Consider the following 16369-nt stretch of genomic DNA (forward strand, 5'->3'; position numbering starts at 1 on the left):
TCATCTATTTTTTTGTCAGTTTCTGCTCTAGAGTCTCGAATCACGACTTCCATTTTGCTCACTATCTTTATGGTTATCTGGGAAATTATTTCTGTTTTGAATTTTTCTAGAGCCTGATTGATCTGTTTGGTTACTTCCTGTGCTTTGAGTTCAGGGTATCCTGGTGGTTCACTATCGGCCTTTTCATCCTCATTTGCCTTAGTGTTTGCCATTGGTGAACTGGAAGTCTGTCCTTGTGTCTTGCTTAAGTGTTTTCTCATTTTAATTTTTGTTGTCAGACTGTCCTTGGTTTAATCTCTGGATTATCACCCAAATCTTCCTGATACAGTTGCACACTAGCTTCTGTGTCTCTAACGACTCACAGACATTCTCATCTTCATAACAGAGAAAACAGCTCATCAAATCAAGGGCAATGCTTTACCCCAACTGATACAGTCAGCAACACATTAAGATCAAGCACAACTTGGACACTGACCACCTGTGGTAGTCACTAGTCTATCACCCTTAAATCATTTGAATTCAATTGAAATCAAGAAGCAGTCCAGAACATGTCTACTGTGAACAAACTTTTCAATATAGTATATTTACCATTTAATGGCTCAGACAGAGTGAGGATGCAAGACCCCTGATCTCAGTTAGCTGATTGCTGAACCCCATGATGCTGACAGACCTCGGGCTGCAAGGCCCAGATTGAGTTCCTCATCCTTTTGAATGGTTGAACTCTGCAACGTTCTATTATAGGTTTCCCACACCCTTTCTTTAAAGATGTTCAAAGTTGGGAACTCAGAAAAATACCCTTGACGACTACCTCTGTCTTTGCAGAGTGGGTCCAAAGACTTGCACAGCCAGGAGGTCTGAGAGTGCGCGGGGTGGGGGGATTATGGGGGTTCAGGGGCGCCCGTGCGGCCACCTTCCCGGTGCTTGAGCGATGACTGCTGGGTCGGGAGCAGGCGTGGTTCTCTACAGTATGCTTTCTTAACCAGCTTAGTTCTTGAGGGCTTTTTAAAAATTAATGTCCATGGAAGAGTACAGGGAGAAATTTATCAATAATCTTTGCAAGTCACCTGTTTCCTCAACACACTGACTTCCATTGGCATCAGTATTCATAGTACAATGCCTGTTCCTTAGTGGAGAGATGACCTAGGGCTTTAGTGATCCTTTGAAAAATAGCTGTGATTTAGGAGTTGCTGCAGGTGAGTGTCCTCCAAAGAAAACAGTACTTTGGCCCTTGATGGTTTCTTTTCAGTTACTCACCTAATGATGTGGTAGTTGCAAAATAAAAAGAAGCTAATGAAGGCAAATGTTTTAAAAACATAAAAACAAATAACAGAAAGAAAAAACAATCATAGGGAATACAAGTAAAAGATACAAACTATGTCGGAGAACTGAAATATTTTAAAACAAGACAAGGGTGCCAAAATCCTATTCCTACTCATTTTTAAAATTAATTCTCCATTTAAACAGTTTATCACATACATGTCCTAATATCTCTAAGATAGTGCCCAGGGATTGATGCCATGTTTTGTTTTATTTGGTTTTGTTTTGAACTAGTAAATGTATAAAAAGGAGACTAGGGGAAACTGTCATCACCCTCCTCCTTTTTTTTTTTTTTTTTTAATCGGGGTCTCACTGTATAGTTCAGGCTGCCTTTGAATTTATTAAGTAGCCCCAGCTGGCCTTGAAAGCTGTGATCCTACCTCCATTTTATAAGGAGGGGGATTATAGGCAGATGCCACCACGCCCAGCTCTATAATTTCCCTTCACATCTTAATGTCTTCAGAACCAATAGTAAATAAATCACAGGAATTCATGCATTGTACTCTTTTTTTGGCAGTGGGTGGGGGTGGTGGTTGAGACAGGGTCTCCCTATGTACTTGACACTGACCTGGAACTCACTATGTAGTCCAGGCTGGTCCTGAACTCACAGCAATCCTCCTGCCTCACCCTCCGGAGTACTGGGATTACAGGCGTACACCACCACATCCGGCTGCATTTTTAAAATTATAAAGCTACAAGTGTGTTTTTGTTGTTGGTAGTAGGTTTTCTTGGGTTTGTTTTGTTTTTGTTTTTGTTTTTTTTTTTGTTGTTGGTTGGTTGGTTGGTTTGGTTTGGTTTGGTTTTTTGAAAAAAGGTCTCACTGTGTAGTCCAGGCTGGCCTCAAACCCATGGCAATTCTGCCTCAGCCTCCCAGCTGCTGTGATTACAGGCCTGTGCCACCATGCCTGGCTCACAGATGTATTCTTGATTCTTTTATTTCTCCACAAAATTTCTTAAGTGGCACAGAAATTTACAATGAAAATTTAAATTACCTTTAATCTTTATCCACCGGCATGACTACAATCTTTTATATACTTACTCATTTACTATATCTTGTTAAATTTGAGAAATTTGTTTTGGATATCCTGTATAGATGTTTTGGTTCTTTCTTTTCTTGAAATAGTTGTGTCGCTGTGTTGTGCATTACTGGTCTCCAGCTTCCGGTTTCTTCTGGGCTCACGTGATCTTTTTGCCTTGGCCTCCCACGTATCTGGGACAAAAGTGAATACCACCACACCTAGCTTTGATACCATTTTTTTAATTGAGAAGTGGCAACATTTTAAGTAAAGGTGAAAAGTGAGGGAAAAAATGACTCTGCAAAGGGAGCTTGGGCCAAGTAAAAGAGTAAAAGCCAAGATGAATGTACACCCTAGAAGACAGGGTGGGCTATGGTGAGGAATACCACAAAAGCCTGGGTTGACTTTTGAGAATAGTTTTTACTGTCCTGTCTGAGGATGACTCACTTCAAAAGTGGCTTCTAAAACCACTTGCTTTTAACAAGTAGTCATGCATAAATAATACATATACAGAGGAGTTTGTATAGTAATAATTAAACAGTAGTCAGACCTAAGGGATTTGGTTCTTTCTCTTAGTTCTGTTGGAAAACATGTTTTTGTTTTGTTTTTTCAGTTTTAAAAAATAATTTTATTAATACTTATTAATTGTACAATTGAGGTTAGTGTAATATTTCTGTATATGCATTCATCAGTGATCAAATGCAACCGTCCTTTTTCCACACACAAGCACCCTGCACTCTTCCCTTTTTCTTTCAATTCTAGGACAAATTCCTGAGTGGATCAAAATGCAGCAGTTCTGGATGCTTGGACATTGAAAAATAACACTATAAAATGAAGCCTGTGTATATGTTTAGTATACTGCAGTAAGCCTCAGAGATTGGCCAGACTTTTGACATTCCACTTAGATCACTTTAAGAATTCAGTGTATGTAACTGTATTGAAGTAATTTCTTGAAGCCTTTGGGTGTCTTTATTGTAATACATTTGATGGGAAAGAGGGTTTCCAGCTTCAAGAAAGCCTTCCCAATGCATGTCATCCAGGAATTCATTTTATAGAATTTCAGGCATGCATATGATGTGACCTAAACTTTTCTACTTGTAGAAATAATGGTGATTTGATCTGCCACATGTCTTGGGCATAGCACTAGCTAGAACTAAACCTGGGTTTAATTTCTCAAACCTATGTTTGCCTTAAATAAAATGGGATGGTTTTCCCTGTGATATGGATAGTGATTTCTTCTGGGTGATGCAGTCTCCTCTTCTCCTAGGAGAAACAAAACATTTACATTTTTCCTTGTGTTGGCTTACTGGCTTATTTAGGTTTTTGTTTTGTTTTGTTTCTCTACTGAAGAAAAACTGTCACTTTTTGTCTGTGTGAGTTTAAGCTAGCCTCAAATTCACCGTGTGGCCCAAGCTGGCCTTCAACTCTTGATTCCCCTACCTCACCTCCTCACTGCACCTGGTTAAAACCGTTACTCTTTTAGGAGTCTCAGAGTTTTGTTTTGTTTTTGGTACTGGGTGTTGAACTCAGCACCTTGCGCTTTCAAGGCAGGCATCAGAACCACTGAGTTAAATCCCCAGCCCAGGAGTCTTCAGAGTTTTGAGAATCTTGAGTTCTAAGTCTCTACTTAGCAGGAAGGACTCATTTTTAAAATGATCCTCTGAAAGCAAACAGCAATAATGGGAACTTTGAAATGTATTCTTACCTTTCTTTGCTCATTTTACATAAAGGAAGTATGTGAAATACCCCTGAAAGATTTAGTTCCTGGCTCCAAAAGAGAGCACCTGTGGTCTGAGTCTCCTACGAGCCTCATCCCTATACTACTTACTATTCATCATTGTAATTTAACTTGCCATCTCCTTCTGGAGACATCCATTCTGGAACATTCCTGTACATTCCTGGTTCCATGTCAGCCATGAAACTCAGCAGAAGAATCCCTAAAGCACTGACTCTCAAGTCATTTTGCAGAGGGCTCATTCTGCATTATTTGAACAGATAAGTAAAGGTTTTTCTCTACTAAGCTAGTAGACTTTCCCTCATAGCTGCCTAAAAAATATACTTTTTCCATGTCATCCTTATTTTCTTTTTCTTGTTGGTCTCTAGAGTGAAATCCTGGAGATACTGGTCCTGTGTCAGATTCTGTACTTCGTGTGCTGTAGATTGAGTGCAGACACCTGGGGGGGTGGTTCTGAAAGGCTTCTGTGCTATGCCTCCCAGCAAGACCCTTGTGAGGTTCCCCCTTGCCCTTCATAGGAGATGCATTATCCCACTTTGCAACGGAAACTTCAAAATATCTTTTACTGGGCATTAATTAACTTATACATCTCCATGAATAGGCATACATTTTTTTGTTCAGAATTTAATTCATTTTTCCCTAGGTTGTATACTTTGCCTCCATTTTACCACAAAGAGCCATTGTACTTACTGTCTTGCAGACAGGGTGCTCCAGCCAGTCTAGAGCCATGCTCTTTCAGGCAAAAGAAAAACCTTGTTAGGAAGATCTTGTCTTAACCTCCCCATCTCCCATATCCTTCATCTTGCATACAGAAGCCTCGGGAACCACTGCTATCACCCTTGGAAAGGTCATTTGCCTTATTAATGCAAATGCCCCAGGTACATCTCCTTCAATACATGTCTTCTCTCTTTTCTGTTTTCACATCAATAGTTCTTGATAATTTAGCTGTAGTCAACATAAAAACATCTCATTGGTTATTTTTAACGCAGCTTTTATCAGACATTGTTCTTACAACTTAAAAATTATTCCTGAATATAATCATTTTGTTTTACTGATGACGAAATAAGGTATGGAGTGCTCAGTAAGATTTTTCAGTGTCACTGGAGAATTACACCACTTTATCTCACATTTCTATTCTTTGAAATAGTTTCCACATTGATACAAAGTTCCTTTAATAACTGTAGGATTTGAGGATTATCTATTTGTGTGTGTGTGAGGATCTGGACTCCACGGGACATGTGAAAATCCACATATTTAAATCCTGAATGGTGAGTGAGGGTCCACTGTGGTTAGTCTTTGTTCTGGGCACTTGAGAGTTATCAGTAAAAAAATTTAAAGATCTCTGCCTTAGTGATACACTAGAAAGTTTTAATTACTTTAAAAACTATCAAACAGTAAGGAATGCAGGAGGAGCAGCAGGCTGTACTATTTAAACAAAATGTCCAAGGCATAGACCTCAACAGCAGGTGAAATTTGAGCAGAGGATTAGGTAGATTATCAGATCTTCTCTATAAAATCTCTGATTTTCATTTTCTTTTAGTGAAACCTATCTAGCAATGCTCTTATTAAATCGGTACTGTACCTACCTCCGTATTTTTAAATTCCAGAAGATGGAACCATGCTGGAGAAGGTAATACGTGGTATAAGTGCCATTACAAATTCATTCTTCTCACTTAGTCCTTCCTTCTTTCATCTTTGTGTTGTAAAATGCTGTATTTTGCCCGTCCTTCTCCTGCCCCAAGTGACTGTCTTAGAATGCTGTGTGTCCCCAGTTAGTATCCTGTCTGCCCCCTATCTTTACCAGGTTCTCTCTTGCAGTTTTGTGTGTATTTACTACCACTCCGTGGACTTCTTATTCTCTACAAATGTGCTGAACTAGCTCTAATGCCAGAAATACTCCCTCAGACCTGTGTACCATTTAGCTGCCACTTAAGCACTCTCCTCCCATCCAAACTTCTCAAAAATGGACTGTATTCTATTTCTTATATTCTACTCAATGGTCAGCTAACTATCTAATTATGCTGCCAACTTGTAAGTTGAATTTCCCATAGCTGACTCACCAGGGGTCAGAGTTTATTCTATTAATCTTTCTTATTTAACATTATTATTCATGCTCTTTTTTCCTTCTTTAGTTAGGCTCATGAGTATAATTGTGCAGTAAAATTTGTTAACTTTCATTTCTCTTGAGTTTTGACAAATACAAAGTCATATAATCACATTTTGTCTCCCCTTAAAATATTCTCATATTTGGATCATGTTTTCTTGGAAGTATACATAGGTGATTTCATGTACTATAAGGGTAAATGGCTCTCAAATACAGGCTGATAACTTCCAAATACTTATGTTCATGCAGAGTCTAAACTTAAGTCTTATTTCCAGTTGTTGCTGATGATCTCCAGTTAGAAATCTGAGTCATGCTAGTTTCTACATACCCAGTATTAAACTAATCACCATTTCCCACTACACACGTTGTTTGTGGCACTGCTTTTAATTAAACAAGAATCCTAGCCATGGTTGATGGACTTTTCCCTTGGGTTCCTTTTCTTTCACCTCTCCCTTGAGTTACCCTTTGCTTCTTTACCAGGGTTCCCTGATTTTATTTGATATGTTTGCTGACTTTGTTCCCTCTTCTCATTTTCCTTCCAGTACTGCCTAGAACCACATTTCTGCATGGAGTGTCTCTCATTTTCCTGTTCCCCAGTTTTGACCTCTTTCATATTTATGCTCTACCATGCAGCCATAAATCTCTTTTTTATTGTTGTGGCTTTTGGTTTGTTTGTTTTTGGTACTAGAGATCGAACTCAGGTACTTGAATCAGGTGCAGTGCCATTGAGCTAAATCCCTGATCCAGAAATCTGTCTTTTAAAATCTCCTTGGCATGATGGCACATACCTGTAATCCCAGCAGTCATGAGCCTGAATCTGGTGGAGCACCATAATTTTGAGGCCAGCCTGGACAATCTAGTGAGTTCAAGGCCAACCTGAATTACCTAGTGAGAGCCTGACTCAAACAAACAAAAAGCAGATCTGGTCAGGGAGTGTGGCTCAGTGGTAGAGTGCTTGCTGGCATGCACAAGTCTTTAAGTTTGATCCCTTATTCTGCTAAATAAATAAAAATGCAAATCTATAAATCTGGCATTTCCATTTGTGTCTCTACTTAAGCCTTTCTGAGTATATTGGATGAGAGTGGAAGGCATTCTCCTCTAAGATAAACTCTAAGCTTCTCAAGTTTTTCTATAAGGAGGCCAGGCATGGTAGTGCGTGCCTTTAATCCCAGTACTCAGGAGGCCAAGGCAGGAGGATTGCTGTGAGTTTGAGGCCAGCCTGAACTACATATTGAGTTCAAGTTCAGCCTGAACTGCATAATAAGACCTTGTCTCAAAAAAAAAAGTTTTACTATAAGTTCCTCTAATATCATATTCTCATATCCCTCTCCAGCATCATCTATGGAAATGGATCAGGTTCTAGAACCTTGGAAAACATTTAAAAGGTCCCCTATTAAGTCCTAGCTGTCACACTCTGAGTGTATGTATGTAAGACCAAATGCAACTTTTCATGTTGTTAATTATGTCAAACAACATTAAGGTGTAGAGGCTACGTGAAAGCAACAGACTCAAGACACTCTGAGTTCATAGTCCTTCTCTTATTTTGTTTCTGTTACCTTGCTCTTGATTCTGTTTTCTCATTCATAAAATGATAATAGTATTACACTGTGATGTTTCAGTGAAGATAAAATGTATCCTGTGTAAATCACTTAGCACAAGGTGTGACTGTGTTCAGTATAATTATTAAATAATATTAATACATTTGCAACTAGTATAAAGACCTAAAGGTGTTTTTTGAACTGTACTAATATTATGCAGAATAGAAGGGTGATAAATCTCTTACATGAGGAATTTTATCCTGCAATATAGAGAAGCTCAAGTGATACAGTCTGAAAATTTAAAAATTTTTTTTAAATACTAGGGATTGAACTCAGCACTTTGTGCAGGAGTTCTAACGCTGAGCCAAGCCACACTCACACGCACCCTTTAAATTATATTTTGAAATGGTCTTGCTAATTTGTCATGTTGGCCTTGAACTTAAATCTTCATGCATCAAACTTTAAGTAGGTGGAATTACAGACAAGTCCAACCATTCCTGTATGAAAAGTTCTTGTAAATTGCTGGATGTGAGATGCTGGGAAATTCCTTAGTATAGTCTCTGTGCATGTATAACTTCGTTTAAAAATATTGTGTCCTGGCCCAGGGATTTAGCTCAGTAGTATGGTGCCTGCCTCGCAAGTGCAAGGTTCTAAGTTTGATCCTTGGTACTGGATGATGATGATGATGATGATGATGATGATGATGATGATGATGATGATGATGATGATGATGATGATATTGTGTGCATTACATCATTTAATCTTGACAAACATATATTAAGATGACTTGTGCTACAAATGGAAAGTGAAAAAAATCTGCTTAGAACAGTGAATTCAGCTATGAAAAGAAGTGAGGTATTGGTACATACTGCACCCATGAATAAATTTTCAAAACCTAATGCAAAATGAGGAAAGTCACAAAGACAAGGTGTTTATGATACAAATTATGTGAAATGTGTATTTATACAGATAGATTAGTGATTGCTAGGATAGAAATAGAGGAGGGTTAGGAAGTGCTAATGGGTACAGGGTTTCTTTTTGGATGGATGGAAATATTCTAAACTTCATTAGTGGTGTTGATCACTCAACTCTTGTGAGAGTATGCTGTAAACTACTGAACAGTATACCTTTAAAAGATGAATTTTATAGCATGGATTTATCTGAGTAACTGTTGTATTTTTTTAAATATATAAATGTGTTCTGGTTGTGCTACCTACATCTATGTAAGGATCTGTTAAGAAAACTTAGAATTCAAGAGGTAGTTTTCAACAAGGATATCTTAATAGTACCAGAGATACAGTAGTATTGGGGTATAGCCAAAAATTCTGTCTTCTGCTGACATATTTTGTGCCTAAACTATTTTTTAAATTATTTTAATAGTAGTTAGCAGCTGAGTTTGAGAGTATATTCTCAGCCATGTATTGAATATACCACCTACAGTATCTCTTCTAAAAGTACTGTTTAAGGTCACAAATATGGAACATCTGATTGGGTCAGCAAAGCAAGGTGGCCTTCTGTATCCAAAATACGTAAGAGACTTATTTTCTTTGTATGAAGCTCAGTCCTTGTGTATCTGTGCCTTGGTCTAAATCCTCCTTAAATTCTTCCCCAGGACCCTCATTGGGCCTTTGTTGTCTTTCCATCTTTCCATCTTTTCAGTCCTATTTCTATTTCACAGACTATTGTCTTATACTTCCACTACTGCAAGATCTGCATTTAGACTTCTCGTAAAAAGTATTTTTAGTCTGTATTTCTCAGAGAAAACACTACTTTGGATGGCACTTACCTGTCCAGTATCTTGAGAGCCTATTGTTTTCAGAGTACAATGTCCAGACTATCAAGGTAGCCTCAATGCTTTCTGTCTTATGTTGTCCTAGTTTTACTTTATTATCATTATTTTGTCAGTCCCCCACACCCAACTAGGAGTTAATTCCTACGTTGTTGCCCTGATGCTGACTTCTCAGCCTAGACCACATCTAAAAACTATGACTACCATAAAATTTTAAATTCTTATAATTTCTTGGTGTTTAAACACCTAAGTATAGCTACGTCAAGTTAGTGTACTTTTTTTTTTTTTTTTTTTTTTTTTTTGGCACCAGGGATCGAACTTGGGGCCTTGCGCTTGCAGGGCAGGCAGCAGCACAATTGAGCTAAATCCCCAGTTATTCAGTGTGCTTATACTTTATGAATATTAATATGAATACTTTTGTATTCTTTTATTTTTGTGTTCTTTTTTTTTTTTGGTACAGGGGATCGAACTCAGGTCCTTGTGCTTGCAAGGCAGGCGGCAGAACCACTGAGCTAAATCCCCGGCCCTATGTATTATTTTTTTCTCTTTCAGTTTTTATTAATACATGTTACAGTACATAATGATTACAGTCATCATGGGGCATTGTTGGTACATAACACATTTTAATTCTTTTTACAGTCTTCCTCTCTTCTCCAACAGTGGAAAGGCAATCTGCAATAATCTAGACCAAAGGCAAGCCAAATACTGTTATGCAGTAAACACCTACTAAACCCAATAATTATATCACAATTAACAATAGAAAATTCAACAGTAATAGTGTAGAATCACTAAATATGTGAAAATGAATGAAGCCTATTAGTACTAATAAAAAGGGATGGGGAAAGGGGAATTGAGAAGTAAAATTTGAAGTTCTTACTTGAAAAATATGAGGATAGTAAAGTGAGATAAAAGATCCAATTAAAGAATAATAGATAAAAGTAACAGAAAAACAAAAAAGAAAAAAAGGGCAAATGAAAGGAAAAGAAGATGGTTACTGTGGCAGCCATCCAGGCCAAGGCATTTCCCTGATCATGTTGGCAGATGGGGAAGCAAACAGACCAGTGAGCTCTGTGTTGGCTGAAGGCAGCAGGGCAGGTGGAAGGTTGTGAGCAGGCAGTCTGCTGGACTTTCAGACCCAGTCCCCTCTGAAAACCACTCGCGGCCATCCTGGTTTCTCCCTTTGTCCTTCACAGCCTGAGCATGACCCTTTTTTTTCCCAGCCTGAGGTTATACTGTACTTGGGGCAAGGGGTGGGTGGGTGGGTGGGGACTATGTGTAGTCTGAGTCCTCTCCAGAACTGTCTTTCGTGTCTGTCTTTCATCCAGTCACTATGATAAGGTGACCACAGAAACCCAGAAGTGTGCAGCTTTTCTGTGACTTCTGATTTCCGGAGTAGCTGAGTCCTAAACAATTAAGCCCATCCCCAAATGGCTTCTGATTAATTGCTCTCAAATATGACAGGTGCAGCAATGGATTTATTTTCGAGCTCTAGCTTGTCAGGGGAAAGAAATGACTTTCAGTGTAAAACCCCACACCATTTTTGAACTTTTTAGGAAAAGTGGACTTTTCTTGGGGCTCACACTGTAGGCCTGGTCTGTCATTTGTCTTTAGATCTGCCAATCCTCTCTGGTGTTTACCTTGCATAAGGAAAGTCAGGTCCTCCTCCCTCCTAAGGTTAACATTCCAGCCTGCTTCCCTCCCCCACCCCCCCATTGTCTTCAGCATCGTTAGTTTTTGTATTGTTTCTATTTTTTTTTCTGTCAGCTCTTTCTTAATTCCCAGCATTTTTTTCTTCCTTTTCTCTTTGCTAAATAGTTGTTCTCCAGGTGTTATGAGTACACATCTTGGGAAAACTGTAACATACTCCTGGATTCTTCACCACTATCTTTTTTTTTCTCTTGTTTTACATAAATTATTAATACCATTTGTTTCAGGTCAATTTTTGTAAAAGTAAAGTTCAGAAAAATTCCACTTTCTTTGACTTTTAAAATTTTGTACTGTTCACCAAACATTTGAGCAAGTAGAAGTTGTAATAAGTAAATGTTAATATTTTTATCACATTTTCATAATGTACTCTTAGCACTTTGTGTGTGTGTGTGTGTGTGTGTGTGTGTGTGTGTGTGTGTGTGACAGGGTCTCACTATGTAGTTGAGACTGCCCTGGAACTCACTCTGTAGCCCAGGCTGGCCTTAAACTCATGGCAGCCCTCCTGCCTAAGGCTCCAGAGTTCTGGGATTACAGGTGTGTGCCACCACGCCCGGCTTTAGCGCTTCTTAAAATTGTATTTATATAGGAATGATCCCAGAGTACTATACCTTACGCAGGGAGGCAGATACTCTGCAAATGAGTTACATTCCCATCTCCTTTTAGATTTTTGGAGTAAGATCTCACTAAATTACTCAGGCAGGCCTTGAACTTACTTGATCTCGTACCTCATTAATTGGAATTACAGTTCTGTACCACTATACCCAGATTAGAAACTTTTTTAAAAATTGCTATTCTGATCCACATTTTGGCACATATTAGGGAAGACTATTCAAATTGGGAACTGTCATGGAAAATGAAGAAATAGAGATGTCCTATTCATGAGCTTTTGCAGTGCCAGTGATTTAGCTCAGTGGTACCACTGCCTGCCTCACAACTGCAAGGTCCTTAGTTCAATCCCCAGAACCAAAGGAAAACAGTTTTTTCAATGCACTGAGAAAAAATGTGATTGATTTCCTTTGTTCAGGTAATAATTTATACATACTCTGTGCTACACCCTCCTCTGGCCTCTGAAACAAAATCTCTTCCCACCAGGATCTTGATGGTTGTAGATAGAGACATTTATAATTACTGGGCTAGAGGTGAAGAAATGAAATAAGAAATGCTGACTTGTGTTAAATTTTATTACTTATCGTGGTTTCCTTCTTTAAGGTTATGACATGCAAACCACTAGAAATGTGGACTCGCTGATAAATCATGTTGGAAAGTTTATCTATTTGTTTTTGCCAGGTTTACATACTCAAGGTAATAAGCTGTAGTGTAGCCTTTTATGCAGGTGAAAAGCATTGAGCAGATGAAACAAAACTGTACTTTATGTTGTAGTCTCTTAAAATTATCTATTCACTACATTGACGACATTTCTGAATCTGTACTAGATTTGCCCTGAATTAAGTTTCAGTGTATTCTGATGATTGTAAAAGTCACAAAAGAATTTATTAAAATGCAAGAATGTCTAAAAACTTACAGAAGGAGCAGTAAAATAATACAGTGACCTAGAAAATAAGCTAATAGTCATCTTTGTTCTAACTGATGACAGAATTGCATAATGGACTGAGCTGAGCTGTTTGGAACAAATCTTATACTTAGAGTCACTTTACTGTTTTATTTTCCAATTATTTTGACATACCATGCTGTAGGGGTAACAGACAAGTACATTCTTCACGCTGTTCTCCACTGCTAAACTGCAGAACTACTTCTGCTACAAAACAAAAGATAATTGAATCAAGATAAAAATTAAGCTGGAATTAGAGGTGTAGGTGTAGGAACAAGGTAGAGTAGAAAAGGAGAGTATTGTGTGGGAAAGACAAGAATTTTGAACTTACATCTGTTTTAATACCACTCTATCCTTTACTCTCTGGAAAGAGGCAACTTAAAACTCTTTTGGTGGTAAAGTTCTATAATCTCTGAAAAGAGTAATATAGTACCTACCAAACACCGAGAGATTTAGTCTTTGTTGTGCAAAAATTTTACCCTGGGTTTAATTTTGATTACATGCCCTTTATTTATTAACAGAATTTCATTGAGCTATGGGCCAGGGTTTGGTTTATTTGTTTGTTCAAGACAGGCTAGTCTTGAATTCATTGTCGTAGCCCAGGATGGCCAAACTCTGTGGGAATCCTCCTGATATACTGCTGATCCTGCCTGATACACTGCTTTACCATTCTATCCAGAAGGATGATTTTTTCCACTGAGCTACTTCTCTTTATCTGACCTTGCACCAAGGGCACAGCCTCCTGAGTGCTGGTATTACAGATGTGCGCCTCCATGCCTGGCTGGGCCAGGTATCTTATTAAGTGTTGGGCATAAAGATAGTTTCATACGGTTCAGACTCAACATATTTTTAACTGGTATGCTTCAGAGACACACACGGTCTTGAAGTAGATTATGAAGCTGATAAATGCAATGATTTCATTCTCGTGTAAGTGAACTCATTTCAAAATCTTTGGATTTTAAACAGTCACCTTAATAACTATTTGAGACTATCAAAAACAAAGATTTTAGTCAAGTAAAATTGTTAAACAGGATAGAAGTCTTGAAATTCTAAAAAAAATGTATCTAATATCAAAGAGGAACTGTAAGATTTAGTGACTAATAAGAATGTGGGCTGTGCAAGACTAAGATTGAGATTGTATCGGATAGTAGCCTCAAAAAAGGTGAGAATAATGTCAAATAACAAGGTCATTGAATTTGTGATAAAATTGTCACCCCCAAAAAACAATAAAATCACCACTAGATGTATTAAAGGTTGGACAGAGAAGCAGAACGTTTTCCTCTATATTCATTTGTTCTGGAGCAGAGTCCAAACATCTAGCTAAGATTGGGCTTTTAGGCTACATACTTACGAAAGCATTGTATACTTACCCAGCAATATCTGAAACTACTAACTACATAACAGAAACATAGCTTCAGCAACATATTCTTCCAGTTAAACATATGTGACTATAGATCACCAGCTCATATCCTTAGTCTAGTTTGAGGGCTAATATCCGATCTGTGTTGCACATGGCAATCATGTGGCATCATCTATATGTTAATCAGCTTTCCCTCACTGGGCCAAAATACCTGATACTTGAAACTTAAGGTGAAGAAGTTTATTTGGCTAATAGTTTCAGAGGTTTCAGTCCATGGTCAGCTGACTTGAAGACAGAAACAGCATGATGCTATGCCATTCCAGTATAGTGAGAGAGAAACTGCTCAGCCCATGGTAGCCAGGAAGCAGAGAGTGGAACAAGTGCAAGGAAGGCTGAGGACAAAGATACTCTTCCAGGTCACATCCCAGTGACCCACCTTCTCCAACCAGGTTCCACCTCCTAACAGCACATTCAATCCACTATTGAGTATAGTGCCTCCCGTGATCCAGTCACCTTCAGTTCCTCTGCTGAACACATGAGCCTTTTGTCAGGATATTTTTGATCTAAATAATAACAATGGAGCCCAATAACTGAACTTTTGTGGTGGTCAGAAACTGAGGTAAGCTTACAAAATGAAGTCTGCTGTACAGCTGATATACTACTTTACCGCTCTGCCCAGAAGGATGATTTCCATTGAGCTACTTCTCTTTATCTGACCTTGCACCAGTAGCACAGTTACCTTCATTCATCTAGTTTTTGTAATACCTTGATGATAAATTTTTATTTATTATACATCAAAATTCTATTAGCCTTTCTTGGCCTTTGTGTTTTCATTTACAAAAGATGAAACAATAATACATAATATTTATCTCTGCATAGAATAGCTCAGTGATGGCAAACCTTTTAGAGCTTTCAATGATAACAACCTATTGCATCACACATGCCCTAGGTTCCTCACCACTGGGACAGTACTTAAGCAGTGGGAAAATTAGGAGATTGTTTTTTCTATATCTGACATTACCTTTAGGATTTCAAATATATTAATGATTTTCTTATAAATATATAGATGGCACTCTTATAAAAGTTTAGATACATTCTTAATATTTTCAAATTCACCTAAACAGAAGTTTTTAAAAACATGTTTGTTACATAAAATTATTCCTATTTGAATGAGTCAGATGTGCAGTCTCTGTTATTGGAGAGAGGCAAACTTTTAAAAATATATTTGAAAAAAAATTTTTGAAAGTAATATTTGAGGTTAGTTCTCTGTATAAATGGATGATTCATGGATTCACCTGCCCTGTCCTTGAACCTTCATTTATAGATCAGGACTTTGAAATAAATGCAAGATTCAAGTCCTAAGTTCTGGTCAAAATAGAAGATGGAATATAGAATTTTATATAATGAGTGAGAATCAGACAATTTCTGATCAGTAAGTCTACTATATAAACTGGAATTTTAAAATCCATTTCTCTTAAAATTATAACTATCAGTCTTTACTACAAAGTAAATTATCTCAAGAACAATATTTGTTCAAACTTCCTGTTTTGGAGAATGGAAATTATATTTCTTTCTCCCTAAAAGCAGAAAGCAAGCTTCATATATCTTACTGTTCTGTTGTTTCTTCTATTCTGTCACCAGGCATGATGTGGTAATTTTAAGTATTTTTTTCCTTCCCTCTCTTATAGTCTTATTTTGTAATGCTGACTTTTGGAAGGGGGCAATAGTGACCTCTTAAAAAGCTTTCTATTTTTTTCAATAACAAAAATATGGAAGAACATTAATAAAATGTGCGTTTCTCAAGATTTACTTGAAAACTTACAGAACTTTACCTACTTGAAATACACTTTTAAAAATAAACAGCCCATATTAACTAATCATATTTGTTATTGAAATGGCATACAATTAATGAAAATAAATTTTAATTTAGTGCCCTATCAGTTTTATTTTGGCAATAAAATGAAATTTATCTCCAGAAGACTAACTGAAGTTGTCACAGTAAGAAAAATAGCATTCTGATTTTAGTATCTATAGAAGTGTAGCCCAAGTCAGCACAGTAGGAAATAACTTTGACTATTTTCTTTAATTAGGAGTTTTGAAATTTTTTTTTTTGTGATTCTCAAATTTCATAGCTAGAATAAAAAAAAATCTTGCCTGGTGGGTAGAAACACTGGATTTTAAGTATTAAGATGCTGTTTAACCCTAATTTTATTATATATATATATATATGTATATATATATATATATGTATATA

General features: G+C 37.4%; 1 protein-coding gene and 1 long non-coding RNA gene across 19 annotated transcripts in view; one reads left to right on the forward strand and one right to left on the reverse strand.

The window, feature by feature from the left end:
* The window catches only part of Eif4g3 (eukaryotic translation initiation factor 4 gamma 3), a 304279-nt gene that overhangs the window by 189619 nt on the left and 98291 nt on the right, over positions 1-16369 (forward strand). The window lies entirely within an intron of this gene.
* Positions 8392-16369, reverse strand: part of LOC104863537 — a 13119-nt gene continuing 5141 nt past the window's right edge. Inside the window, exons 3-4 of one of the 2 annotated variants that reach the window (XR_780606.1) lie at positions 12891-12962; positions 8392-8502 (exon numbers count right to left, since the gene is read on the reverse strand). This is a non-coding gene — a long non-coding RNA (uncharacterized LOC104863537). Of the gene's footprint in view, positions 8503-10104; positions 10182-12890; positions 12963-16369 lie in introns of those variants that run through there. The other variant, XR_780607.1, reaches the window with a different exon arrangement.

The sequence above is a fragment of the Fukomys damarensis genome, unplaced genomic scaffold (genome assembly GCF_012274545.1).
Source record: "Fukomys damarensis isolate Sample0158 unplaced genomic scaffold, DMR_v1.0_HiC HiC_scaffold_23, whole genome shotgun sequence".
Classification (NCBI taxonomy): domain Eukaryota; kingdom Metazoa; phylum Chordata; class Mammalia; order Rodentia; family Bathyergidae; genus Fukomys; species Fukomys damarensis.